The 25286-nt window shown below is 57.5% G+C and overlaps 6 non-coding genes across 6 annotated transcripts; 3 read left to right on the forward strand and 3 right to left on the reverse strand.

Moving 5' to 3' along the window:
• Positions 1 to 1930: 1930 nt before the first annotated feature.
• TRNAM-CAU (transfer RNA methionine (anticodon CAU)) lies at positions 1931 to 2002 on the reverse strand. Its single transcript has one exon. It is a non-coding gene; the product is annotated as a tRNA-Met (tRNA).
• A 4858-nt stretch (positions 2003 to 6860) lies between these two features.
• Positions 6861 to 6932, forward strand: TRNAG-UCC (transfer RNA glycine (anticodon UCC)). The gene has a single exon. It is a non-coding gene; the product is annotated as a tRNA-Gly (tRNA).
• Positions 6933 to 7433: 501 nt separating this feature from the next.
• On the forward strand, positions 7434 to 7505 carry TRNAQ-CUG (transfer RNA glutamine (anticodon CUG)). Its single transcript has one exon. It is a non-coding gene; the product is annotated as a tRNA-Gln (tRNA).
• A 7155-nt stretch (positions 7506 to 14660) lies between these two features.
• Positions 14661 to 14732, forward strand: TRNAC-GCA (transfer RNA cysteine (anticodon GCA)). Its single transcript has one exon. It is a non-coding gene; the product is annotated as a tRNA-Cys (tRNA).
• Positions 14733 to 15388: 656 nt separating this feature from the next.
• Positions 15389 to 15470, reverse strand: TRNAS-AGA (transfer RNA serine (anticodon AGA)). The gene has a single exon. It is a non-coding gene; the product is annotated as a tRNA-Ser (tRNA).
• Positions 15471 to 22436: 6966 nt separating this feature from the next.
• Positions 22437 to 22508, reverse strand: TRNAM-CAU (transfer RNA methionine (anticodon CAU)). Its single transcript has one exon. It is a non-coding gene; the product is annotated as a tRNA-Met (tRNA).
• Between the last annotated feature and the right edge of the window lie 2778 nt (positions 22509 to 25286).

A 25286-nucleotide genomic window follows, 5' to 3' on the forward strand; every position in this document is an offset into this window, starting at 1 on the left:
CAGGAAGAATTAGAGATCTGTGTGCGGTTGCAGGGCCAGGATCTCGTTGCAGTTACAGAGACGTGGTGCGATAGCTCACGTGACTGGAATGCTGTCATGGATGGCTATGCACTTTTTAGGAAAGACAGGCTAGGAAGGCGAGGTGCTGTGGAGTTACTCTTTATGTGAGGGAGCAACTAGAATGTCTGGAGCTCTGCCTCGGGGTGGATGAAGAGCAAGCTGAGAGCTTATGGGTAAGGATTAAAGGGCAGGCTAACATGGGTGACACTGTTGTGGGGGTTTACTACAGGCCACCTGATCAGGAAGAAGTAGTCAATGGGGCCTTCTACAGACAGCTGGAAGTAGCCTCACGATCAGAGGCCCTGGTTCTCCCGGGAGACTTCAACCACCCTGACATCTGCTGGGAAGAGAGCACAGCTAGGCACAAACAGTCGAGGAGGGTCCTGCAGAGCACTGATGATAACTTCTTGACACAGGTGGTGGAGACGCCAACAAGGAGAGGTGTGCTGCTTGACCTTGTGCTAACAAACAAAGGAGGCCTGGTTGGATCTGTGAAGGCTGGGGGCAGCCTTGGCTGTAGTGGAGTTCAGGCTCCTACGAGGAGGAAGCAGGGCAATAAGTAATATAAGTCAGATCACAACCCTGGACTTCAGGAGAGCTAACTTTGGCCTCTTCAGGGACCTCCTCAGGGGAATCTCATGGGGTAGGGCCCTAGCAGGAAGAGGGGTCCAGGAGAGCCGGTTAATATTCAAGCATCGTTTCCTCCAGGCTCAAGACGGGTGCATCCCTCTTGAGTAGGAAGTCCAGCAAAGTGGGCAGGAGACCTGCATGGATGAGCAAGGAGCTCCTGGCAGAACTCCAACAGAAGAAGGAAGTCTACAGAATGTGGAAAAGGGGACAGGCCACTTGGGAGGAATACAGGGACGTTGTCAGAGTGTGCAGGGATGCGACGAGGAAGGCTAAGGCCCAGTTGGAATGAAATCTGGCAAGGGATGCCAAGGACAACCAGAAGGGCTTCTTCAACTACATCCTGGAGGTCCTCACTGAGCATGTGGAGGACAAGGAGGTGATCAGGAGTAGTCAGCACGGGTTCACCAAAGGGAAATCATGCTTGACCTTCTCTGATGGCCTGACTGGCTGGGTAGATGAGGGCAGAGCATCCCCATGGATGCTGTCTCCCTGCACTTCAGCAAGGCTTCTGACACTGTCTCCCATCACTTTCTCATAGGTAAACTCAGCAAGTGTGGATTGGATGAGTGGACAGTGAGGTGGCCTGAGGACCGGCTGGATGGCCGAGCTCAGAGGGTTGTGGTCAGTGGCACAGAGGCCTGTAGCTCGCACTGTCCCGCAGGGGTCAGTCCTGGGTCCAGTCCTGTTCAACGTATTCATCGATGACCTGGACGAAGGCACAGAGTGCACCCGCAGCAAGTTTGCTGAGGATACTAAACTGTGGGGGAGTGGCTGACACACCAGAAGGCAGTGCTGCCGTTCCGAGGGACCAGGACAGGCTGGAGAGCTGGGCGGAGAGGAACCTCCTGAAGTTCAACAAAGGCAAGGGCAGGGTCCTGCCATCAGGAAGCTGTGGATTTAGCTCCCTGAAGGGAAGGGAGAAACAGCTTTGTGCCCAGGACACCCACACTCTTGTGGGGGGACCTCTCTGTGGTCCACTGCCTGTGAACCACAGCAGTCTCTGCCCCTCGGGGGCACTTTTGGAGGCCTGGATGCTAAGAAAGCAAAGGAGAAGGTGGGAGAAGATGCTGAGAAAGCAAAGGAGAACGCAGGAGGAGCACAGACAAGGGGCTGAGGAGTGGCACAGCCACCAACCAGCCCTGGCCAGAGACCTGGAGCGCAGCACTGCGGGGAGTGCTGGTGCACGTGCCCAAAGTGAGAGGCCCCACCTCTCAGGGAGCGGGGTGGGGCAAAAGGGCCATAGCAGAGGATGGTTTCGATCCATCGACCTCTGGGTTATGGGCCCAGCACGCTTCCGCTGCGCCACTCTGCTCCCCCCAGCAGCTTTGTGGGGAGATGGCAGGGCCCTCCCTGCCACTCCCAGGCACTGACCGTGCCAGCTCTTGGGCTCGGGGGGTTGCCATTCCTCCTGCCTGGGCCTGGTCCCACAGAGGAAAAAAGTCTCCCCCGGGAAGCCCCAAGGCCGTGGGCCCGGGCTGAAGCCGCCTTGGTTTGCCCTTATGACACCATCTCCTGCCTGGCACAGACCCAGGGGAAAGCGGGGAGTTTGTGTTTGCCCAACTGAGCTGCCTCTGCAGGGGAGGACAGAAACCCCAGAGCCAGGGGGCAGCCTGCCTGCCTGCATTGTGCTGGGAGCGCTTGCTTCCCAACGAGTGGATGAGTGTCTGATGCTCTCCTAGCCAGGAAAAGGCTCCCCTCCACCTGGAGTCACGTGCCTCTCCTGCACACAGTGCTTTCCTTGTGCAGGCTTGGTGAGCCCTGGGAGCCCCCGGTGGCTTTCTGCCCTGGAGAGGCAGGTTCCACCTCTGCTGGTGACCTGCTGCTGACACACTTCCTCAGAGCCGCTGCCCAGGCCAAGCCTGAAGAGCTGCGCTAGAGTGACCCCTGAGCCCAATGGATGCTCTCTTGCTGCCATCCCAAGGACGTTTTGGGCACCTCCATTTCAGTCCGCAGCAAGGGAAGGAGGAAGCCCCAAACCAAGTCAACCCTGCTGGCCCCTTGCTGCCCCACATGACTGTGTTGTGGCAGGGCACCCTGCCAAGGGGGAAAGCCCCATCACCTGGAAGGACTCAGGGACTGGCTCTGTCTCTTGCAAACTGCCCTGTGCTCACCAAAGACAGCAGCTGCGGTGCTTTAGTGCAAACCAGTGCTGGAGGAAGTAGGAGCAGGGAGGGCAGAGGAAGGCAGGAGTTAAGTGATGTTAGGAAGGAACTGGTGCAGGCTAGAGCAACGATTCCCAGGTGCTTTCCTGGCAGTGCCCTCTTTCCCAGGGCCCTGGACTTCTCTGCCTTGACAAAGCTCTGCTTCAGATGTGCCTTCCAGGCCCACCTGCCGTGCAGGCGTGTCAGGGCTCCTTGGCCTTGCTGGTGAGCTGACTGGCAGCTGTGTCCAACGCGGTGTCCCCACAGCTGTGTTCAACACGGTGTCCAGGCTCTCTGGCCTGGGGCCCAGAGGTGCGCCCCCTCCCCACGGAGCCCATAGTCTTCCTGGGTGGGAAGGAAACCCAGGCCTCCTGCATGTGCAGGAACCAGAGGAGCGCAGAGCTGGGCACTGCTTCCTCTCAGGCTGACGCAAGGGGAAGGAAAAATATCACTGTGGATGCCTTTTCCTGCATAGCGGAGGTGAGCAACTGTCTGGGAGAAAACAGCCTTACCTGTAAGGCAGTGGAGGAATCTGTGAGGGTGTGACCACCTTGAGAGCAGTGGTGCAGAGGGCACAGCGAGCTTAAACCTCGCCTGAAAAATGGGCTTGTTTCCCTCCCTCCCCTCTTACAGCTTACGCCAGGCAGCTTTGGGTGCCACTGTTATTGCAGGTGGAGGAAACAAACGCTGCACGGTCCCGTGCAGTGGAGAGACCCGTGAAGGTGCTCTAACTCCATTTCAGTCAGTGAGAGACAAAATTAAGTCGTCCATGTCACTCTTAGGCCCTTGTTGCTCTGATGTGTTGATCCATCTAAATATTGCACGGTGAACCCATGGTTTTCACAAGCTGAGACTGAGAGTAGGCTTGATATTCTTAGGTTATGTGATCAAAGCTCACCCCCCCCACACACAAAGGAGTGCAGGGAGTCATTGGCTGGTTGGGGAACCCGAATAGTACCTTGCCCCAGCTACTCCCAGGCCTATCACAGGAAAGCAATCAGCCCATCAGTGGCTCGTTTCCACAAGCACAGAAGAGTGCCGAGGCACAATGGCAGGTGAGGGAACCCAGACAGCCTGCCTACTGAGAGAAGGGACACCCTGTCTGGGCTCCTCCCCGGGCTTTCCCAGGACAGCATCAACCCCATTGGCCAGGTGTGAAACCCATCACGATGAGTCAACAGGAGTGGATCTCTGGGACACCTTTTGCCCAGAGGGGAGGTTCTGTCTGGAGGTACAGGGCACGTTCTGGGATGCAGGGGAAGAGCATTTGGGGATTGCATAAGATGTAACGTGGGATTTTCAGGGGAGGAACCAAAGGCAAAGGAAGGTGATTTGGGGAGGAATAAATGTGGGAAGATAGAGGGATATGAGGACAAAGAGGGGCTGGCTGAGTGTGAATGGGGCTGCTCAGTACGCTTCTCTGGCCGCGTCTTGCCTCTGATCAGCACAGTATGTCCTAGCTTCGTAAATTCCTTTCTGTATTTCCTATTCTGCATGCTTGTGTTTGCGTGGAGGTCTAAGTGCCATGAACCGCAGTCAGACCACGGCGCACAGGGGCCTCTGTGTGTGTGTGGTGCCAGGAGCTGGAGAGAGCAGAATGAGTGAACTTAAGTGTCAGCAATGGGTGGGGCAGGGCAGGGGGGCTGGAAGACCCCTGTGTCTGCGTTGCCAGCAACTGGAGCAAGTGAGGGTCTGATTGCCAGAAACTGGAACGGGAATGTGGGTCAGAGGGTGCCTGTGCCTGGGGTATGAGCAACTGGAGCGAGCGAGGGTGCGCAAGTGAGTGTGCAATTGCTAGCAGACATCAAGCCAGACTAGCTGGCAAGTAGGTGAAGTGACCTGGGAGCCAGGTATGTGTGTGTGTCTCCAAGGGTGAGAGCACAGGGGAGCTGGCTACTGGGCATGTGAGGGGAGTCCTGGCTGACTGCCAGAGGGACCGTGGGATCCAGGGAGGGTCGACTGGGAGACTCACTTCAGTGTATGTCTGTCTCTGTGTGTGTGTGTGTGTGTGTGTGTGTGTGTCTCTAAGGTTGAGACCCCAGGGGAGCTGGGTACCAGAGGGACCGGGGGAGTCCCAGCCAACTGTGAGAGGGACCGTGGGGTCGACTGAGAGCTCTGTGTGTGTGTGTAAGGATGAGTGTGAGTGTAAGGGTGCCTGTACTAGCAACTGGAGCGGGGCTGCGGGCTCTGGGGCCTCGTACGTCCATGTGCCAGCAGTTGGGGATGCCAGGAATCCAGGGGCAAGCTACTGGGCGGACTGAGTGTTTAAGCCTCCCTGCTGGAGGAATCCACATTACATAGATGTATATATACGTCCCACTAACAGACCTCTTCCCATGTCAACGCTGTGTGCTAGCAGGGGCTGGGACCAGCTGCCAAGGGCCCTGCCACTGCCTGTGCTGTGCTCACCTGCGGCTCCCAGCTCGTCCTCCCTTGTGGCGCAGCCCTGCCTTTGCTGCCCCCTGACAGCCTGGTGGCTGCCCCTAACACTGCACCAGGCCCAAGGAAGTGACAGAAATGCCTCCTACCCACCCCTGGAGCGGTAGATTGGATTTCAGGCAAAATCAGCCTCTTGACTTGAGTTTTGGTCACCATCCACACAAACCGCCACACCAGCAGACAGCGCTGTTTGTGTGTTTCCTCTTTCCACCATCTCAAAACTTCAGGACCGAGGTCCTTGGGTTCCTTGCAGTCTTTCCTCTTCAGCTCCTACTCTTGTTCTCTCTGCTTTCCCTCCCGTCTTAAAGACCTGACACATTTGCACTCCACCATCACGGGATGCCTCAGGGGCTCCCTTCTCTTCCTCCCCTCCAGCCACAGAGATACCAGAGGGAGAGTCAAACGATGCCCTGGTGTCAGCATATCCCAGGTGTCACCCTGATAACCAGGTGCTGGGGGCTGCTGCTGCAGGTGTCACCCTGATAACCAGGTGCAGGGCGTAACCCTGGGGTTACGCTTCTCAGGGCTTCTCAAACCCTGCATGCAGGCACTTCTCCTTCACAGTGCAGGTCCCAAGCCCAGGGCTTAGAGCCCCCAGCCCTCACAGGCAGACAGGGAGAAAAGACGCTGCACTTTGGGGAGGCAGGTGAAGCTCCAGGATTTCCCCAGCTCTGCTTCCTCCCCAGGGCTGGGCATCTGGTGGCACCTTCTGTCCAGTCCGCCTCACTCCACAGCAGGCACTGGGAGGTAAGTGAGACACTTCCCCTGGAGTCCCAGGTGTGGTGCCTCTGTTGGGGTGTATTGCAGCCCTCATGTTCCTGCCTGCTGCCCACGTCTGAATGCGCTCGTCTGTGGGTCTGTGCGTGCCCAGCTGTGGTGTGTCCAAAGAGTGCAAAGGAGAACTCCCCCCCCCCCATCCCCCTAGTGCAGCCTGGCCCTGGAACTCGCAGCAGGCCGGACGACATTGCACAGGGCACGTGATCACTGCTGCTGAGAGGTTTGGGGCAGGAAGCTGTGGCCGAGTGGGGAAGGCGATGGACGTGAAACGCATGGGGGTTTCCCTGCGCAGGTTCGAATCCTGCCAACTATGGGGCACCTGTCCCCTTTTGGGCTGCCTGGAGCGACCAGGCTCCAGCCCTGGACAAAGCCTCACAGCCACAGTCCCTCCAGCTGAACAGCGTGCCCGGTGAACCCTCCATCCCTCTAGTCATCCTCAGCTTCCCCCCAGAGTCGCCAGGGCGCGTGCAAACCCCCTCTCTCCTTTCCCAGCCACACAGGCTCACACCTTTCCTGACAGAGACATGCTCTCCTCTGGGGACGGATGGATTTTCTTCTCAGGGGCATGTTTTTCCCACGGGGCCAGAGCTGAGATGCACGTGCTTCTGTGATGGGAAGGGAGGCGTCCTATGTGGAAACTTCTGCAAGTTTTTGCAGCATCAGGAGAAGAGGCAGGGGCAGGGCAATGCTGCTTCCTATTCTTTTTCCTTCTGCTGCATCTTTCTCCCCTCTCAGACTCCCGGGATAGTCTTGAAAGCTCAGCGAGGGTCAGAGAGTGCCTGGGACGAGCAGGAGGCAGGCATAGGTCTGCATGCGTTGGTGGTATAGTGGTGAGCATAGCTGCCTTCCAAGCAGTTGACCCGGGTTCGATTCCTGGCCAACGCACGCACGCTTTTCTTCTCCCAGGTGCCTGCAGAGGCCCTTCCACCTCCTGCCAGAAAAGAGCCCAGGTTTCCCCAACAGGTTCATGTTCCCTCGGGGAGCCACTCCCCTTGCTGCATGCGCAGGCAGGGTGAGGCACCCCACAGAGCCCAGGAGAGACAGGGGCCCCCTCCTCCTTCAGCAATGCCTGCCTTGGCCAAAGCAGCAGGTCTGTCACCGAGCACAGCTTCCAGGCTGCTTGCCCTGCCCCCCGAGGCATAGCCCTGCAGAAGGAAGCGCCCCAGAATGAAGGTGCTACCTCCTTTGCTAGAAGCATGACAGGCTTCTGCAAAGGGCTCTGCTGCTCTCCTGAAGGGCCCGCTTCTGACTGCATGGTGCCTCAAGGGCCTGCAGAAAGGCTGTGCATGGGCGTTGCCGGGGAGATGCAGAAAGCCCCTGGCTCAGCCAGGACCATGTGGCTCAGCCCTGCTATAGCGACAGAGCGGCAAGAAGAGGTGTCCAGGCGGTCCCATGGTGTAATGGTGAGCACTCTGGACTCTGAATCCAGCGATCTGAGTTCAAGTCTCAGTGGGACCTCAGGCTTCTGCTTCACTGAGGGCCTGCCTCAGCTGACTGCATTTTACACCCTTGCGTTGCTCTTGGGTAGACTGCTTTACGCACTCCGGTCTTCCTTCCCTCTTCTCGTGCCCCTGGCACCGGGTTTGGGCAGAGGGTCACAGGATCACTGAACAGCTGAGGTGGGAAGGGACCTCTGCAGACTATCTAGTCCAACCCCTCCTCAAAGCAGGGTCAAGAAAAGGAGTCTGTTCAGGGCCCTGTGATGTCAAGTTTTGAAAAATCTCCATGGATGGAGACTCCACAGCTTCTCTGGGCAAGCTGTTCCCATGTTTGACAGCCCCGCACAGTAAAACAGGGGGGGGTTCTGTGTGTTTAAGTGGAATGTCTTGTACTTCATGGCTTGTGCCCACTGCCTCTTGCCCTGTCCCTGGGCACCGCCAAGAAGCGGCTGGCTCTCTCTTCTCTACTCCCTCTTCCCCCTCTTCGTCCACCACCTCAGGTACTTATACACATTGATAAGATTCCCCCCCACCCCTCCCCCCCAAACCTTAGCCCTCTCTTCCCCAGGCTAGACAATCCCAGCTCTGTTAGCCTCTCCTGGTATGACAGATGGCGCAAGCCCTTGACCTTCTCTGTGGCCTTTTGCTGTGCTCACTCCAGTGTGGCCTTGTCTCTCTCGTACCGGGAAGCCCAGAAATGGACACAGCACTCCAGATGTGCTCTCACCAGTGCTGAGCAGAGGGGAAGGATCACACCTCCCTCAGCCTGCTGGCAACGCTCTTCCTAACGCAGCCCAGGATGCTGCCAGCCGCCTTTGCTGCAAGGGCACGTTGCTGCCTCAAGTGCTGAAGGCCTTCCGGGACACAACAGCTCTGCTCTGAAATAAGTGCCCGTGAGATACCAAGCTCCTGGGGAGCTGACAGAGCCCCTAACTGCTGGAACCAGAAACATGACGGCACCAGTGGAGTCCCTGCAAGGGCACCTGGCATGCAGATGCCCAGGGGCTCCTGCAGAGGGAGGAAGGACACTTTGAAGAGCCCTGTTCACTTGCTGCCAGGTGCGGACTGGCCCGAGAGGGAAGGCAGAGGCAACAGCCCTGAGTCCGCAGAAGAGCTCCACCTACTGCAAAGATGGTGTAACTCGAGCAGCAGTCCCTGCTGGGAGATGTGGGTGGTACAGCTTTGGGAAGAGTAATGCATGAACTGGGGGACTGAACAGTGACACGGGATGTGGCTTGGTGTTTGGCTGCATGCTTGTAAGTACGAGGCCTTGGTTTGCTCCTGAGCAGCCCCGGTGCTTCTTGCCTCCAGTGCCTCCTGTAAGTAACCACCTGTCTTAGCAAAAAAGAGACAAGGCCCGGAGTGTCTGATTCCCAAAGGAATGCCAGGTCTCCAGCTGAGATTCAGGCTCAGACGGGCAACTTGACCCTGCCTGTCAAGGGCACTGAAGGTGCCCTTCCACAGCTCAGCTGAGCACAAAATGTCCGCTTTTTGCTGCCGTGTCATTAACGCTCACCACTAAGGACGCGTTTTTGCCTGTCTGCTCTTCTTGGCACAAACATTGCTCTTGGGAGACGCCAGGCCAGACAGGATACTGAAGTGCAGAAGGAGCACAAGGACTCATCAAATCCATCTTCCCCACTTCATTCCCTAGTGTATTTGCTGACTGCTGGAAATACCGATTGCCACCCTCCCTGGCATACTGCCTTATGCCCTCTGCCCCTCCGCCCCCTACACCTCCCAGTCCTGCCTCTCCTCAGCAGTACAGCAACCAGTGGGAAAAAGGTTCTCGGGCAAACGGCCAAAGGGTTCATGTCCTCCTCTGGCACAACAGGCAGCCTGGTGGGCTTTCAGACCCATGGGAATATGTGGATGTCTAACACATAGTTCGTAACACTGCTGCTGTCTCCTACCCGGGGAAAATTAGGGCAGGCTGTGAAAAGCTGCTGCTTCCTGAGCACGCATGCAAGACCTGCTGAGTACATGGGCACAAGAAATGAAGACCCCCGCCCCCGAAGGCAGCTCTTGCGTGCTCTCCGAGGAGGGACTCAAGGCTGACCCTGAGAGACATCAGGGTGCCCTGATCACCCACTTACAGAGTCACACTCCTGTTCTCGGAAGCCCACAAAGACAGAAACCTCACCTTTGCCTGTGGACTTGATTGTCCTGGTTTTCTGTCTTTCTGTGCCTGTTGGCTTAGTTTTGGTGCGCTGGTATCCGTTTGGGGAGCTGCACTCAAATCGGGCAGTGCCCCATGCTTACAGGTGGACTCGCTGTGATGGGGGAGAGGAGGTTTTCCCTCCCCGGTTTCCAGCAGAGAGAGGTAAGCTAGGGACAGAGGGGAATGCAGAGGAACTGGTGGAGGCTGGAACTGGGAACAGCTCGTGCCTGGGTCATGGCAAGCCAGAGGTGCTGGGAGGTTTCCCAGGGAAGGGTCCATGCAGAGTGAGCTGGCAGAGCCTGTTGCTGAGGGCAAGGGAAGAGGCAGCTGGTGTGTGGGCTGGCTGACTGTGGCTGTGGCTGCTGCTTCTCTGTCCTGTGCACACACCAGAGTAGGGAGCAGCCAGGAAGAGGAAACAAAAGGCAAAAGAAAGACGGACACAAGGCTTGGTGTGGCCAAGGCTTGGTATTGACCCCGCAGGGGTCGATACAGGGCCCAATACTGCTCAACTTGTTCATTAATGACCTGGATGATGGGACCGAATGCACCCTCAGCAAGTTTGCTGATAAGAGAAAACCGGGAGGAGTACCTGATACGCCACAGGGTTGTGCTGCCGTTCAGACGGACCTCGGCAGGCTGGAGAAACGGGCAGACAGGAGCCGCAGGAAGTTCAGCAAGGCAAAGTGCAACGCCCTGCACCCGGCGAGGAATAACCCCAGGCACCCGGGGAGGAATAACACCCAGGCATGGTGGGGGCCGACCTGCTGGAAAGCAGCTTTGCAGAAAAGACCTGGGGGTCCTGGCACCCTACAAGCTGACCACAAGCCAGCAACGTGCCTTTGTGGCAAAGGCGGCCCACGGTAGGCTGGGCTGCGTGAGGAAGAGTGTTGCCACCAGGTCAAGGGAAGTGGTGCTTTCCCCTCTACTCAGCGCTCCAGAGGCCACATCTGGAGCGCGGTCTCCAGTTCTGGGCTCCGCAGTGGAAGAAAGAGAGGGCCCTACCGGCACGAGTCCAGCAAAGAGGCACAAGGATGATTAGGGGCCTGGAGAACCTCTCATATGAGGAGAGGCTGAGAGAGTCGGGACTGTTGAGCCCGGAGAAGAGAAGGCTCACGGGGCATCTTACCAGTGCGTATAACTATCCAACGGGAGGGTCGAACGAAGACAGACCAAGGGAGTGGTGCCCCTCTTCTCGGTGGTGCCCACTGACAGGGCAAGAGTCATCGCACACAAACTGAACACGGGAAATTCAGCTTGAACGTGAGAAAATGCTTCTTTAGCGTGAGGCTGGCTGAACATTGGAACAGGTGGCCCAGAGAGGTTGTGGATTCTCCATCCTTGGTTTTCCCTCCTCAGGTTCTGGCAGAGAGAGGTAAGCTCAGGACAGGGGGGAATGCTTTCCTGTGCAGAGCGGGTGGCTAACGGAGGCTGGCGGAGAAAGAAACACCACCACGAGTCTCCAGCTATGCTGCACAACATCTTTAATGAGCAGGAAGGAAAAAAGGAAAAAAAGCAGCACAGAGACCAAGACACATGTTTCCTGGGTTGAGTGAGGCACAGAGAATTGCCCGTTTCCCCAGGACAAGCGGCATGCAAAGCGTTTGCCTTTTCCCATTCCAGCTCTACCTTGTGGCAATCACATCCTACCTACAGCAATTCCTAACCCCCAAACCGTCCTGCCGTCAGCAGGAGACTCAGCAGAGCGGACGAGCACGAGCTCTTTCTCGAGGAGCTCAGAGTGCAGCAGAGCCAGAGGCAGCATGGCGAGGCCTGGCTCTGTGAGGTGGAGCTGGGAACTCAGTGCGCTCAGGCCTCCAGCCCTTTCAAGACCCCCACCAGATCAGCCTTTCTTTTCTTTCCTCATCTTTCTCTGTGCCCTCCAAATCCAGTTCTAGCTGCATGTCCCCGAGGGGCCTGCGGCTGGTTTTCTTAAAATGCACAACAAGCGTTACATCTCACCTTAAGGCTGGATTTGAGGGCCTGGCAGCAAAGATTTGCTTAGCCCACTGCTTATTGCCCCAGGTCCGGGTGCAGTTCTGGGTGAAGCAGCAAGGATGGAAACTGATCAGATTGTCACAGCAGAAAAAGATTGGGCTGAACAGAAGTCGCAGCAATCACCTCTTAACAACACACTGCGCGCATACAAGCTCCCACGCCCTCCGAGTAACACAGCACAGGGACGCTGACCCACTTTTGGAATACGACCCATTACGGTGGGTTTCAAGCACCGGTGGACAGGCTGGTCGTACCAGATTGCCAAAACAAACAGTTCAAGCTGCGTTCAAGGTGGCAGAGGATGCACTTGGCTATTTGGTTAGGGACGATCCGCTGGAGGCGCAGATTCTTGTGTGCAGGCATCCCTGCAGCTGAACACAGATCTCCCCCTTCTGCCTGAAAGAACCCTCGCCTTCCCAACTGCGCACAACTACCCCCTTGAAACGGGAAAGAGGTAAAGTCCCTAAACATTTCCATTCACCTGCCAAGCTAAGGCAGCCCGCGTATCAAAGTTGTGTCACCACCATGACAGCAATCCAGCCCACAGGAAGAGGAGAAGTGGGGTGTGGCTGACCTCGTTCCCCAGGGAAACTTGGGGAACATTCCCAGTATTCAGAGTTGAGGACATTGCTGGCGCTAGTCAGGCCACACCAGAGCCAGATTCCACTGCCTAGGGCCCAGGGAACGATAGCAGGTTCTGGACGAGGAAGAGGAGGGCAGAGAGCAAGGCAGGTCCCTGCAAGGGAGGAAGGGCAGACAGTCACTCCTGGGGATCTCCATGGGTATGTCCTTAGAGAACTTGACGGGGGCTTCATGCTTTGCCAGCCCGGGGCTCTGACTGGGGAGTGCAGAACCGAGGTGTGGGACAGTGACCAAAGAGGTTCCTGTGCCCTTCCCTGAAAGGGACTCCACACCCAAATTGACCCGTTTTCCTTAGCAAGTTCATCCCAGGGCCAAAAGCCTGGATGGCCTGCTTTTTTAGGAGTGGGTCAGAGCAGTGAGGCAAAAGCTCACAGATGTTTTTCCTGGGCCGTGGATGGAGTGGCCCACTCAAGGCATTTTAATTCCAAATAGGCTTTGACTCAGCCTCCTGGAACACATGGGAGCCCTCGTAACGTGGAAGAGCGGGGAAAACCCCCAAACTCCAGGGAAACGTGCGTCGGTGTGCTGCTGACTTGGGTGGAGACGGTGTCCTGGCTTCAGGCGTGCCAGCGATACCAGGGTTTTTGGCCTCGCTCCTCCACAACTGCCTCCTTCCTGAGGGACGTTTCCTGAAACAACTGGTGCCACTATGCAATCTCCTGCTCCTGCCTTTAAAGCTGTTGCCTTTCTGCTGCTGGTCCAGGGCCTGCGTGACTCAGTGCAGCCCAAACTGTTTCAGGTTGCAAGGGATCTCTGGCGGCCCTCTGGGCCAACGCCCCGTTCCAATCAGGCCAAACTTCCCAGCGACATCAGGAGGCTCAGGGCCTTGTCCGGCCAGCTTCTGAACGCTGCAATGAAGGGAGACGCCACTCTCCCATGGGCAGCCTCTTCCAGGGCTGTGCCGTGCTCCCTGTGACTTGTTCTTCCAAAGAGACAGTTGACATCTCCCTGGTTGCACCTGGAACTGTGCCCCTTGCTGTTTTGCTGTGCACCTCTGAGGAGAGCTTGGCTCTGCCTTTTCCATAACCCGCTGTAGCTGGTGGGAGACGGCAGTGTGATCCCCTCCTCCCCTCCTTGCCTTCTCCCCTCCAGGCGCCACAAAAACAATGCCTTCAACCTTCCTCATATGGCCTGTGCTGCAGGCCTGACCCTCAGCCTCTTCCTCTGCCACTAGCTCTCTCCAGGTTGTTGCCATTGCACTTGTCCTGAGGGAACAGAACCCAGTCTGGCCTGCTGTACAAACCTGCTGAAAGGCCCCTCTGTCCCACTGTCCAGGTCGCCCATAAAAAGCCTAAAGCTTTTTGGCATCTGGACTGATCCCTGAGGGAGGCCACTAGGAAGCAGTCGCCAGATGGCCCTTTTTCCCACTGAGTAAAGGCCTTTGAGCCCAACGGTCCACCCCATTTTCCCCTCACATTAGCGTCGTCAGGCTCCAGGCCGTAACTCACCGGTCTGGCTCGAAGGATGCTGTGAGAGACAAGGCCTTGACAAAGGCCTTGCTAGGCTCAAGGTGAACAGCGGTAGCAACAGCATTTGCAGCGGTAAAAGCTCTTCTTTATGTCCTTGATGTGCCCTGCCAGTTCCAACGCAGGCCAAGCTTTGCCTTTCCTACCACCATTGCGGTATGCCTGGACAGTGAGGCTCTATTTGTGCTTTCTCGCCTGTCCCTGTTTTCACCTCCTGTGCTAAGCAGTCATCCCTGACTCCCTCCACAAGCCCCCAGGGGTTACCTGAGTCCCAGCATGTTGCCCTCGTGGCAGAGGCTGGGGAGCTGGACGTCCCCATGAGGAAAGGGAGTCTGTGACCTGGAAACCTCCTTGGGCTGCTACAGAAGATTTTGTCCACTTCTCATCATGAGCGGGTTGTCTCTACCACAGCGTCACTTCCCGCTGCACTGAGGAGGAGGGGGACAAGGGCTCACAGGGCAGACATGCAGGAGGGTCAGAGGCCTTGAGCCAGCGATGGCTGGGAGAACAGGGCCCAGCCTGCATTTGCTACAGGGGCTCGCAGGGCCGGCCAGGAATATGGCAAAGCTACAGCAAAGCCAGGAACTGTGGAGCCTGTTTGGAGACTGTGGGACGGGGCCTGGTTGCCAAGGGCCCTGCCCTTGCCTGGGCTGTGCTTGCTCGCAGCTCCCAGCAGGGAAGCCGTGGCTTGCGTGCAGGCTGAGGTGGTAGAGCCTGTTGGTGAGGGCGAAGGAAGAGGTAGCTGGTGTGTGGGCCAGCTGTTTGTGGCTGTGGCTGCTGGCTGCCTGTCCCATGCACACGCCAGAGCGGGGAGCAGCCAGGAAGAGGAGGCAAAAAGCAAAAGCAAGAGGGACAAGGCTGGGCGTGCAGACGTGAGCATGGGGAGTCCAGCAGTGGTGTGCATGATGCAGGGGGTGTAGCTCAGTGGGAGAGCATTTGACTGCAGATCAAGAGGTCCCTGGTTCAATTCCAGGTGCCCCCTCCACTGCTGCTTTTCTTCCTGGAGCTTCTCCTGTGCCTTGGCCTGCTTCCCCATCCCTCAGTGGGAAGGCTGTGGGGGACAGACAGCCCAGCATGGACCTGTCTCGGCTTCTCGTTCTCTGGGCTCTCGCCTCATGACACCCTTGGGGTTTCCCCTTTCCTTAAGGTGCTGCACCTCCCAGGGAGGGCAAGAGCAGCCCCTCTTCCTTCCCAGGGGCTGTGCTGCCACTGCTCTGTCGGGAGCTGGAGGGCATGAGCTGAGAGAAACCTCCTGCCCTTGTCTAGCACACAGGTCAGGGTCTGTGACACAAGAGGGATGGTCTCCCAATGTCACCGGTTAACGCTGAGTCTGGCTTCCACCGGCTTTTTTCCCATAAAGTGGAGCTTAAAGGCTAAACAGGCTAAATGCACCCTTTGTCATCTCATCCTTTTGCACCTGGGAAAGGTGTGTTGTGCCTGCCAGGACTGCAGGAAGTTGGGGGGGGGGTGGGGGGAGAGCGAGCAGAGCCGTAGAGGGAGGGTGGGTGTTTTGCTGTGTGACCGGGCTTGACGTGCTGCTGTGCTGCTGTGCAGCTGCGCAGCTGGAGGGACCCTCCGTACCCGCAGGGCTGGTCTGGAGCGTGGCCTTTCCAGGCAGCCCAAAAGGAGATGGCGCCCCGTAGTTGGCAGGATTCGAACCTGCGCGGGGAAACCCCAATGGATTTCTAGTCCATCGCCTTCACCACTCGGCCACAACTACCTGCCCCAAACTGCTCTGCAGCAGTGAGCGGGTGCCCTGTGCTGTGGCACCTGGCTCCCGGGGAGTTTGAGGGCCAGGCTGTGCTGGGGTATGTCCTTTCCACTCTGTGGACACCACGCAGTCAGGCACCAGAGGCCCCTGCAGCCAGTGCTGGAGAGGCCTTGAGAGACATGGTGCCAGGGCGATGGCTGCAGCTCCCAGTGCCTGGTTGTCAGGCTGGCCTCTGGGATATGCTGATGCTGGAGGATGGTTTCACTCTCCCTCCGGCATCCCCATGGCGGGAGGGGAGAAAAGGAAGGGAGCAGTGTGAGGCATCCAGTGATGGTGGAGAGGAAATGTGTCAGGTGTATAAGAAGGAAGAGAAAGCAGAGAGCCCAGGAGTAGGAGTGGAAGGGGAAAGACTGCAAGGAAGCCATGGCCCAGCTCCGGCCTCCCCCCCCACCCCAGGTGTGAGGGTTTTGAGGTGATGGGGAAGAGCCTGGAGAGACTGTGAGAGGAGGAAATGTGTGTGCAGGGGGGCTGGAAGGAGGAGGCAGAGCCAGTTCATGAGCTGTGGGGAGCAGGAGGCACGCCTGGGTCCGCATGTGCTGGTGGTGCAATGGTGAGCGTAGCTGCCTTCCAAGCAGTGCAGGACAGGTTTTGTTCCCAGACAACACGGACAAAACGTTCTTCTTCCAGGTGCCTGCAGAGGCCCTTCCACCTCCTTCAGGGAAGTTCCTGCTGGAACACAGCTCAGCTTTCTCCAGCAAGCTCTCATCCCCTGAGGGGAGCCACTCCCCTTGTTGCAGCCTCCCTGCATGCACAGCCACGGTGGGGCACCCCACAGAGCCCAGGAGAGACAGGCCCCCTCCTCCTTCAGCAATGCCTGCCTTGGCAAAAGCACATGGAAGGCACTGAAGCGGCAGAGCTGCTGAGGGTGGAGGTTATCATGGCCAGGAGTCAAGCGCAGACCAGCTGCTTGGCAGGCAGCTGTGCTCATCTCAGGCACAGAAGTGCCCGCTGCCCCACAGCCTTCCTGCTGGCCCCAGTTCTGCCCCTGCTCTCCTCTTCCTGCCCGCCTCCAAAGCCAGCCTGGCTGGGGGCTGGGGAAGGGCAAGCTGGGCAGAACCTGGTGGGTCAGGAAGCACCACCTCCCCAGCTCCGCTGCCAGCAGGACGGCGTCCTGCGGTGGGCTCAGACCACCAGCCTTGGGGTGCCCTCTCTGCTGGTGCCACAGAGCTGCCCATGCGGGGCCTCTCAGGGCCACCTTTTCCTGCCTCAGAAATGTCCCAGCCCCCTGGATGCTCTGGGTGGGCGGGGGCAGTGTGTTAGGGCCGGGAGTGTAGATTAGGCACCATGGACAGCCCCCCCGCCTGGCTCTGGGTTTTCCTGTGTGGCCATCCCCTCCCCACACAGCTTGGGGTGCAAATGGAGCCTGTGGGCACATCTCCCTTCTTGCACTGTAAAGGAACACTGCCAAGGCCCCCTCCCCACCTCCTGCCCCCGCCCACCCATGCGCGCGCGCAAACACACACGCACACGCTTGCAGAGACTGTACAGGCAAGCTTGGCTCAACGAGAGCGATTATCACTAGCGACTCCTGAAACGGTGAGCCCTGCTATTACGGGATAAGGCCATGCTACGGCTGTGCCAGTCCCACAAGTAGCTGCTGCTGAAAGGGATGGCCACATGCCCCTCTGTCCCAATCCCACCTTGTCCCTCACGCTGGCTCTGACACTCTCCTGACAGGGAGCTGGTGTAGAGGGTGATGCTGGTTGGGAACCATTGATTTACGTGGGGAGTTACTTTCTCCCGGTGCAGCTCCGTGAAGCTGCACTCATCATGGGCCCACATAAGCACCGGAGAAAGCACGAGGGAAGCAGAGAGAGGACATGGCCAGAAACAGAGCGGCTTTCGCCTCTGCAGGGCGCTTTCCTGTCCAGCTGGCTTTTCTGCAGGGCCAAACACCATGCGCTGGGTGAGCAAGCGAGTGAGCCACGCTTTCAGACAAGCCCTGACTTGCGCATGCACAAAATATGCTCTGCTAGCCTCAAACATCTCCGCTAGCCGACAGGAAACTGAGGGCTTACTGACCTCCTGCTGCCTCAGGATGTGGGTCTGGGTGCCCCCCTGGTTATGCAAGTGGGAGGCCACCGGACCCCTTGACACAGGCACCATGGTGGCAGGTCAGGGGCCAGCTCCGTTAGGCTCTCTGCAGCTGAATTTACAACAGCTGGAGCACTGCAGGCCACTCTGCAGAACCAAGAAATGGAGGGGAACAGCTTCCAAGAAGTGGCTTTTTGTGCGGTATCTGTCACTGTTTTCCTGTACTGCAGACAAAACCAAGGTGGAAAGAGAGGGGCACCTTCAGAGCTTCTTTAAAAGCTTTTCACCATTCAGACCCCGTGCTGCTCCAGCCTCTTAGAGGAGGAGCCTGAGTGTCCGGGAGCAGCAAGCGCCGGCTGATCCCTAAGGGATGGGGAGCCGGGTGCGATAACACGACTGGCTGGGCAAGGACCTTGCCTGCCAGGGTCCCTTCCCACCGCCACCAAGCCAGGCAAACAGGGCAGGCCTGGAGATGCTAGCGAGGCTCAGCAAAGAGTACAGATCACCAGGGAAGTTCACCTGGTGATGAGGCAGGTCCGAGGTCAAGCTGGGAAGTAAATCTGCAGCTCAGGGTCAGAATCGGGTCTGGCAAGGGTGGTGAGGGTCAGACGCAGTCCAGTGATCACCAGGCAGGTCCATGGTGAAAAGGCAGGTCTGAGGTCAGGCTGGGACGTCAGACCGCGGGTCAGTGTCCAGATCAATGGGGTCCATGGCTAGGCAGGGACATGGCCGTGACAGAGCCAGAGACTAGTACTCCCACAACATAGCGCAGCCAGAGGAAAGGCCTAGGGCTGAGCTTAAATGGGGCTCCTGGGCCCACAGGAAGAGGGTGCATGGTGGTGGGGGGGGGAGGTCCGAGCTGAGGCTGGTCAGGGCACTGAAGCCTATCAGTGCCCTCAGGGCTGTGACAGAGGGGGTCCCTCTCTCTGCTCAGCAGTGCCAGGAGCAGGCAGAAAGAGGGCCCAGCATAGCCCCGTGGTCTCATTGAACAGTCTCCCAAGGCCACCCTCCCACTGCTCTCCAAGAACCCAGAAACTCAGCGCAGTGACTCAGAAAAATCCAGCTCTGCCCTTGGAGAATATAGGTGTCTTTCTCTCCCTGGGAATGGAGAGAAAAGTGTGACTTGGAGCTGTGATTTGATTTCAGCACACCTGAGCTCTGTATTCTTGCTCTGGACAAGCCAACATGCTGTCACGGTGCTCCTGAGTCATGGCAAGAGTACGCATGTCTTTCCCACTGGCAGGCGCCACACAGGCAAGTGTGGGACTCCGGATGGTGTAGCCCATAGAAGAGGGGTTTGCTCTGGGGTGCTCCCCAGGAGTTAGCGAACCCCAGGTGCACCATGGCTGTGGGGTTGCTGCACCCTGGGGGCACACCCTCTAACCACCCCATGATTGACAAGACCACATGAAGGAGAAGTGACACCGCAGACCCACACCACAAACATCTAGGGGCTGTGGAGCCATCCCCCACAGAACGACCTGTTACTGGGCGTACCGTTACCAACAATTGCTACCCATGCTGGGTACGAGGGCTGGGCTGGGCACGAGGTTACCTGTTGGTATGCACTCTGCTATTGACTAGAGCCATACAGCTTTTGTATACCTGTGGGCTGGCGTTGTTTCGACTGGGTGTAAAAGAGAGGAAGCCCCATGGGTTTGTTGCGGACTTGGACCCATGGTCCGCTGGCCTGCAGACCCGAGGACCCACCCGTCAGTGGGGATGCCCCTAATGTCAACAGCGTGGTGAGGAGAATCCGGGGAAAACTGTACCGGAGGGGTGGCCCGTGAGGGGCGAGAGCGGTCACCGTACCACCGTGCACCCGTGATTTAACCGTACAGCTCTGATAAGTATATGTACTTTCAGTTCTGTTATATTTCTCGCTATACTACACTGCACTTTTAGCTTTGTTATAACCTCCCATCTCTAATAAATTCTCACCCTTGACAAATGACAATCTCCCCGGTTCAGCGCAGCTAACTCGGGAATCCGAAAGAATCCCAGACACCCCTCTAGTGGCGCGTCACACCCACGCGCTTTGAAGGCTGATGAACTGAGAAGCCAAAGACTTTGCCCGCAATGCCGCCCCATGGCCAGTTCCTGGGGAAGCAAGAGGGCTTCCTTCTGCCTTGGTTGGGGACTGGAGGGCTGCGTAGGGAGGGCTCTACCACAGTAACCCCCAGGGGGAGGCTGTGGCAGTCTGAAGGAGTGTGTGTGGGGAGGGAAAGGGGCTGGGGAGTCAAAGAGAAAGGACAGGACATGAGCCAAGCGCTGAGCAACGACTGAGCTCCAGTTCCTGTGGGGAAGAGGCTCACTTGCTGCCGTGGTGCAGAGGAGGGAGGAGAGTGCAGCGCTCTCTGGGAGCTGGGAATTCGTGGAACGAGACAGACTGGAAGGGATCTCTGGAGGCCTCTAATTCAACTGCCCGCTCAAAGCAGGACTAGTGCCAAAGCTGGAGCCGGTCGCTCAGTGCCTGGCCCTGACACATTTTGAATTTGCTCTCCACGGAAGGAGAGTCCAAACTTCTCTGGGCACCTGCTCCACACGGCTTCAATGCTCACTGAGTTAACTGGCTGCACCGCTGGTGTTGGCAGCAGGGTTTTGGTTTCTATGACCGTGGGACCCTGTTTGAAGATCTGATGGAGAGAGCTGATGGAGAGAGCTGGGATCCACCTCACCAAGTGGGGCATGCGTGTCTTTGCCAACAGGTTGACCAGCCTGGCAAGGAGGGCTTTAAACTAGGCAAGATGGGGGAAGGGGAGTGTTATAGAGACAGGATAGTCAGTAAAACACTGCTCACGTCAGGATGCCTCCAGCGGGTGCATGCAGCCAGGGGCACAGCGCGGGACATGGCTATGGAGCATCCTCTTGCACCTCTCCTGAGAAGCCTGCATGCCCCATTTGGCTCTCTGAAATGCCTGTACACCAATGCACGCGGCATGGGGAATCGGCAGGAAGAATTAGAGATCTGTGTGCGGTTGCAGGGCCAGGATCTCGTTGCAGTTACAGAGACGTGGTGCGATAGCTCACGTGACTGGAATGCTGTCATGGATGGCTATGCACTTTTTAGGAAAGACAGGCTAGGAAGGCGAGGTGCTGTGGAGTTACTCTTTATGTGAGGGAGCAACTAGAATGTCTGGAGCTCTGCCTCGGGGTGGATGAAGAGCAAGCTGAGAGCTTATGGGTAAGGATTAAAGGGCAGGCTAACATGGGTGACACTGTTGTGGGGGTTTACTACAGGCCACCTGATCAGGAAGAAGTAGTCAATGGGGCCTTCTACAGACAGCTGGAAGTAGCCTCACGATCAGAGGCCCTGGTTCTCCCGGGAGACTTCAACCACCCTGACATCTGCTGGGAAGAGAGCACAGCTAGGCACAAACAGTCGAGGAGGGTCCTGCAGAGCACTGATGATAACTTCTTGACACAGGTGGTGGAGACGCCAACAAGGAGAGGTGTGCTGCTTGACCTTGTGCTAACAAACAAAGGAGGCCTGGTTGGATCTGTGAAGGCTGGGGGCAGCCTTGGCTGTAGTGGAGTTCAGGCTCCTACGAGGAGGAAGCAGGGCAATAAGTAATATAAGTCAGATCACAACCCTGGACTTCAGGAGAGCTAACTTTGGCCTCTTCAGGGACCTCCTCAGGGGAATCTCATGGGGTAGGGCCCTAGCAGGAAGAGGGGTCCAGGAGAGCCGGTTAATATTCAAGCATCGTTTCCTCCAGGCTCAAGACGGGTGCATCCCTCTTGAGTAGGAAGTCCAGCAAAGTGGGCAGGAGACCTGCATGGATGAGCAAGGAGCTCCTGGCAGAACTCCAACAGAAGAAGGAAGTCTACAGAATGTGGAAAAGGGGACAGGCCACTTGGGAGGAATACAGGGACGTTGTCAGAGTGTGCAGGGATGCGACGAGGAAGGCTAAGGCCCAGTTGGAATGAAATCTGGCAAGGGATGCCAAGGACAACCAGAAGGGCTTCTTCAACTACATCCTGGAGGTCCTCACTGAGCATGTGGAGGACAAGGAGGTGATCAGGAGTAGTCAGCACGGGTTCACCAAAGGGAAATCATGCTTGACCTTCTCTGATGGCCTGACTGGCTGGGTAGATGAGGGCAGAGCATCCCCATGGACGCTGTCTCCCTGCACTTCAGCAAGGCTTCTGACACTGTCTCCCATCACTTTCTCATAGGTAAACTCAGCAAGTGTGGATTGGATGAGTGGACAGTGAGGTGGCCTGAGGACTGGCTGGATGGCCGAGCTCAGAGGGTTGTGGTCAGTGGCACAGAGGCCTGTAGCTCACGCTGTCCCGCAGGGGTCAGTCCTGGGTCCAGTCCTGTTCAACGTATTCATCGATGACCTGGACGAAGGCACAGAGTGCACCCGCAGCAAGTTCGCTGAGGATACTAAACTGTGGGGGAGTGGCTGACACACCAGAAGGCAGTGCTGCCATTCTGAGGGACCAGGACAGGCTGGAGAGCTGGGCGGAGAAGAACCTCCTGAAGTTCAACAAAGGCAAGGGCAGGGTCCTGCCATCAGGAAGCTGTGGATTTAGCTCCCTGAAGGGAAGGGAGAAACAGCTTTGTGCCCAGGACACCCACACTCTTGTGGGGGGACCTCTCTGTGGTCCACTGCCTGTGAACCACAGCAGTCTCTGCCCCTCGGGGGCACTTTTGGAGGCCTGGATGCTAAGAAAGCAAAGGAGAAGGTGGGAGAAGATGCTGAGAAAGCAAAGGAGAACGCAGGAGGAGCACAGACAAGGGGCTGAGGAGTGGCACAGCCACCAACCAGCCCTGGCCAGAGACCTGGAGCGCAGCACTGCGGGGAGTGCTGGTGCACGTGCCCAAAGTGAGAGGCCCCACCTCTCAGGGAGCGGGGTGGGGCAAAAGGGCCATAGCAGAGGATGGTTTCGATCCATCGACCTCTGGGTTATGGGCCCAGCACGCTTCCGCTGCGCCACTCTGCTCCCCCCAGCAGCTTTGTGGGGAGATGGCAGGGCCCTCCCTGCCACTCCCAGGCACTGACCGTGCCAGCTCTTGGGCTCGGGGGGTTGCCATTCCTCCTGCCTGGGCCTGGTCCCACAGAGGAAAAAAGTCTCCCCCGGGAAGCCCCAAGGCCGTGGGCCCGGGCTGAAGCCGCCTTGGTTTGCCCTTATGACACCATCTCCTGCCTGGCACAGACCCAGGGGAAAGCGGGGAGTTTGTGTTTGCCCAACTGAGCTGCCTCTGCAGGGGAGGACAGAAACCCCAGAGCCAGGGGGCAGCCTGCCTGCCTGCATTGTGCTGGGAGCGCTTGCTTCCCAACGAGTGGATGAGTGTCTGATGCTCTCCTAGCCAGGAAAAGGCTCCCCTCCACCTGGAGTCACATGCCTCTCCTGCACACAGTGCTTTCCTTGTGCAGGCTTGGTGAGCCCTGGGAGCCCCCGGTGGCTTTCTGCCCTGGAGAGGCAGGTTCCACCTCTGCTGGTGACCTGCTGCTGACATACTTCCTCAGAGCCGCTGCCCAGGCCAAGCCTGAAGAGCTGCGCTAGAGTGACCCCTGAGCCCAATGGATGCTCTCTTGCTGCCATCCCAAGGACGTTTTGGGCACCTCCATTTCAGTCCGCAGCAAGGGAAGGAGGAAGCCCCAAACCAAGTCAACCCTGCTGGCCCTTTGCTGCCCCACATGACTGTGTTGTGGCAGGGCACCCTGCCAAGGGGGAAAGCCCCATCACCTGGAAGGACTCAGGGACTGGCTCTGTCTCTTGCAAACTGCCCTGTGCTCACCAAAGACAGCAGCTGCGGTGCTTTAGTGCAAACCAGTGCTGGAGGAAGTAGGAGCAGGGAGGGCAGAGGAAGGCAGGAGTTAAGTGATGTTAGGAAGGAACTGGTGCAGGCTAGAGCAACGATTCCCAGGTGCTTTCCTGGCAGTGCCCTCTTTCCCAGGGCCCTGGACTTCTCTGCCTTGACAAAGCTCTGCTTCAGATGTGCCTTCCAGGCCCACCTGCCGTGCAGGCGTGTCAGGGCTCCTTGGCCTTGCTGGTGAGCTGACTGGCAGCTGTGTCCAACGCGGTGTCCCCACAGCTGTGTTCAACACGGTGTCCAGGCTCTCTGGCCTGGGGCCCAGAGGTGCGCCCCCTCCCCACGGAGCCCATAGTCTTCCTGGGTGGGAAGGAAACCCAGGCCTCCTGCATGTGCAGGAACCAGAGGAGCGCAGAGCTGGGCACTGCTTCCTCTCAGGCTGATGCAAGGGGAAGGAAAAATATCACTGTGGATGCCTTTTCCTGCATAGCGGAGGTGAGCAACTGTCTGGGAGAAAACAGCCTTACCTGTAAGGCAGTGGAGGAATCTGTGAGGGTGTGACCACCTTGAGAGCAGTGGTGCAGAGGGCACAGCGAGCTTAAACCTCGCCTGAAAAATGGGCTTGTTTCCCTCCCTCCCCACTTACAGCTTACGCCAGGCAGCTTTGGGTGCCACTGTTATTGCAGGTGGAGGAAACAAACGCTGCACGGTCCCGTGCAGTGGAGAGACCCGTGAAGGTGCTCTAACTCCATTTCAGTCAGTGAGAGACAAAATTAAGTCGTCCATGTCACTCTTAGGCCCTTGTTGCTCTGATGTGTTGATCCATCTAAATATTGCACGGTGAACCCATGGTTTTCACAAGCTGAGACTGAGAGTAGGCTTGATATTCTTAGGTTATGTGATCAAAGCTCACCCCCCCCACACACAAAGGAGTGCAGGGAGTCATTGGCTGGTTGGGGAACCCGAATAGTACCTTGCCCCAGCTACTCCCAGGCCTATCACAGGAAAGCAATCAGCCCATCAGTGGCTCGTTTCCACAAGCACAGAAGAGTGCCGAGGCACAATGGCAGGTGAGGGAACCCAGACAGCCTGCCTACTGAGAGAAGGGACACCCTGTCTGGGCTCCTCCCCGGGCTTTCCCAGGACAGCATCAACCCCATTGGCCAGGTGTGAAACCCATCACGATGAGTCAACAGGAGTGGATCTCTGGGACACCTTTTGCCCAGAGGGGAGGTTCTGTCTGGAGGTACAGGGCACGTTCTGGGATGCAGGGGAAGAGCATTTGGGGATTGCATAAGATGTAACGTGGGATTTTCAGGGGAGGAACCAAAGGCAAAGGAAGGTGATTTGGGGAGGAATAAATGTGGGAAGATAGAGGGATATGAGGACAAAGAGGGGCTGGCTGAGCGTGAATGGGGCTGCTCAGTACGCTTCTCTGGCCGCGTCTTGCCTCTGATCAGCACAGTATGTCCTAGCTTCGTAAATTCCTTTCTGTATTTCCTATTCTGCATGCTTGTGTTTGCGTGGAGGTCTAAGTGCCATGAACCGCAGTCAGACCACGGCGCACAGGGGCCTCTGTGTGTGTGTGGTGCCAGGAGCTGGAGAGAGCAGAATGAGTGAACTTAAGTGTCAGCAATGGGTGGGGCAGGGCAGGGGGGCTGGTAGATCCCTGTGGCTGGAAGACCCCTGTGTCTGCGTTGCCAGCAACTGGAGCAAGTGAGGGTCTGATTGCCAGAAACTGGAACGGGAATGTGGGTCAGAGGGTGCCTGTGCCTGGGGTATGAGCAACTGGAGCGAGCGAGGGTGCGCAAGTGAGTGTGCAATTGCTAGCAGACATCAAGCCAGACTAGCTGGCAAGTAGGTGAAGTGACCTGGGAGCCAGGTATGTGTGTGTGTCTCCAAGGGTGAGAGCACAGGGGAGCTGGCTACTGGGCATGTGAGGGGAGTCCTGGCTGACTGCCAGA

This window comes from Struthio camelus, chromosome 12, assembly GCF_040807025.1.
Source record: "Struthio camelus isolate bStrCam1 chromosome 12, bStrCam1.hap1, whole genome shotgun sequence".
Lineage (NCBI taxonomy): Eukaryota > Metazoa > Chordata > Aves > Struthioniformes > Struthionidae > Struthio > Struthio camelus.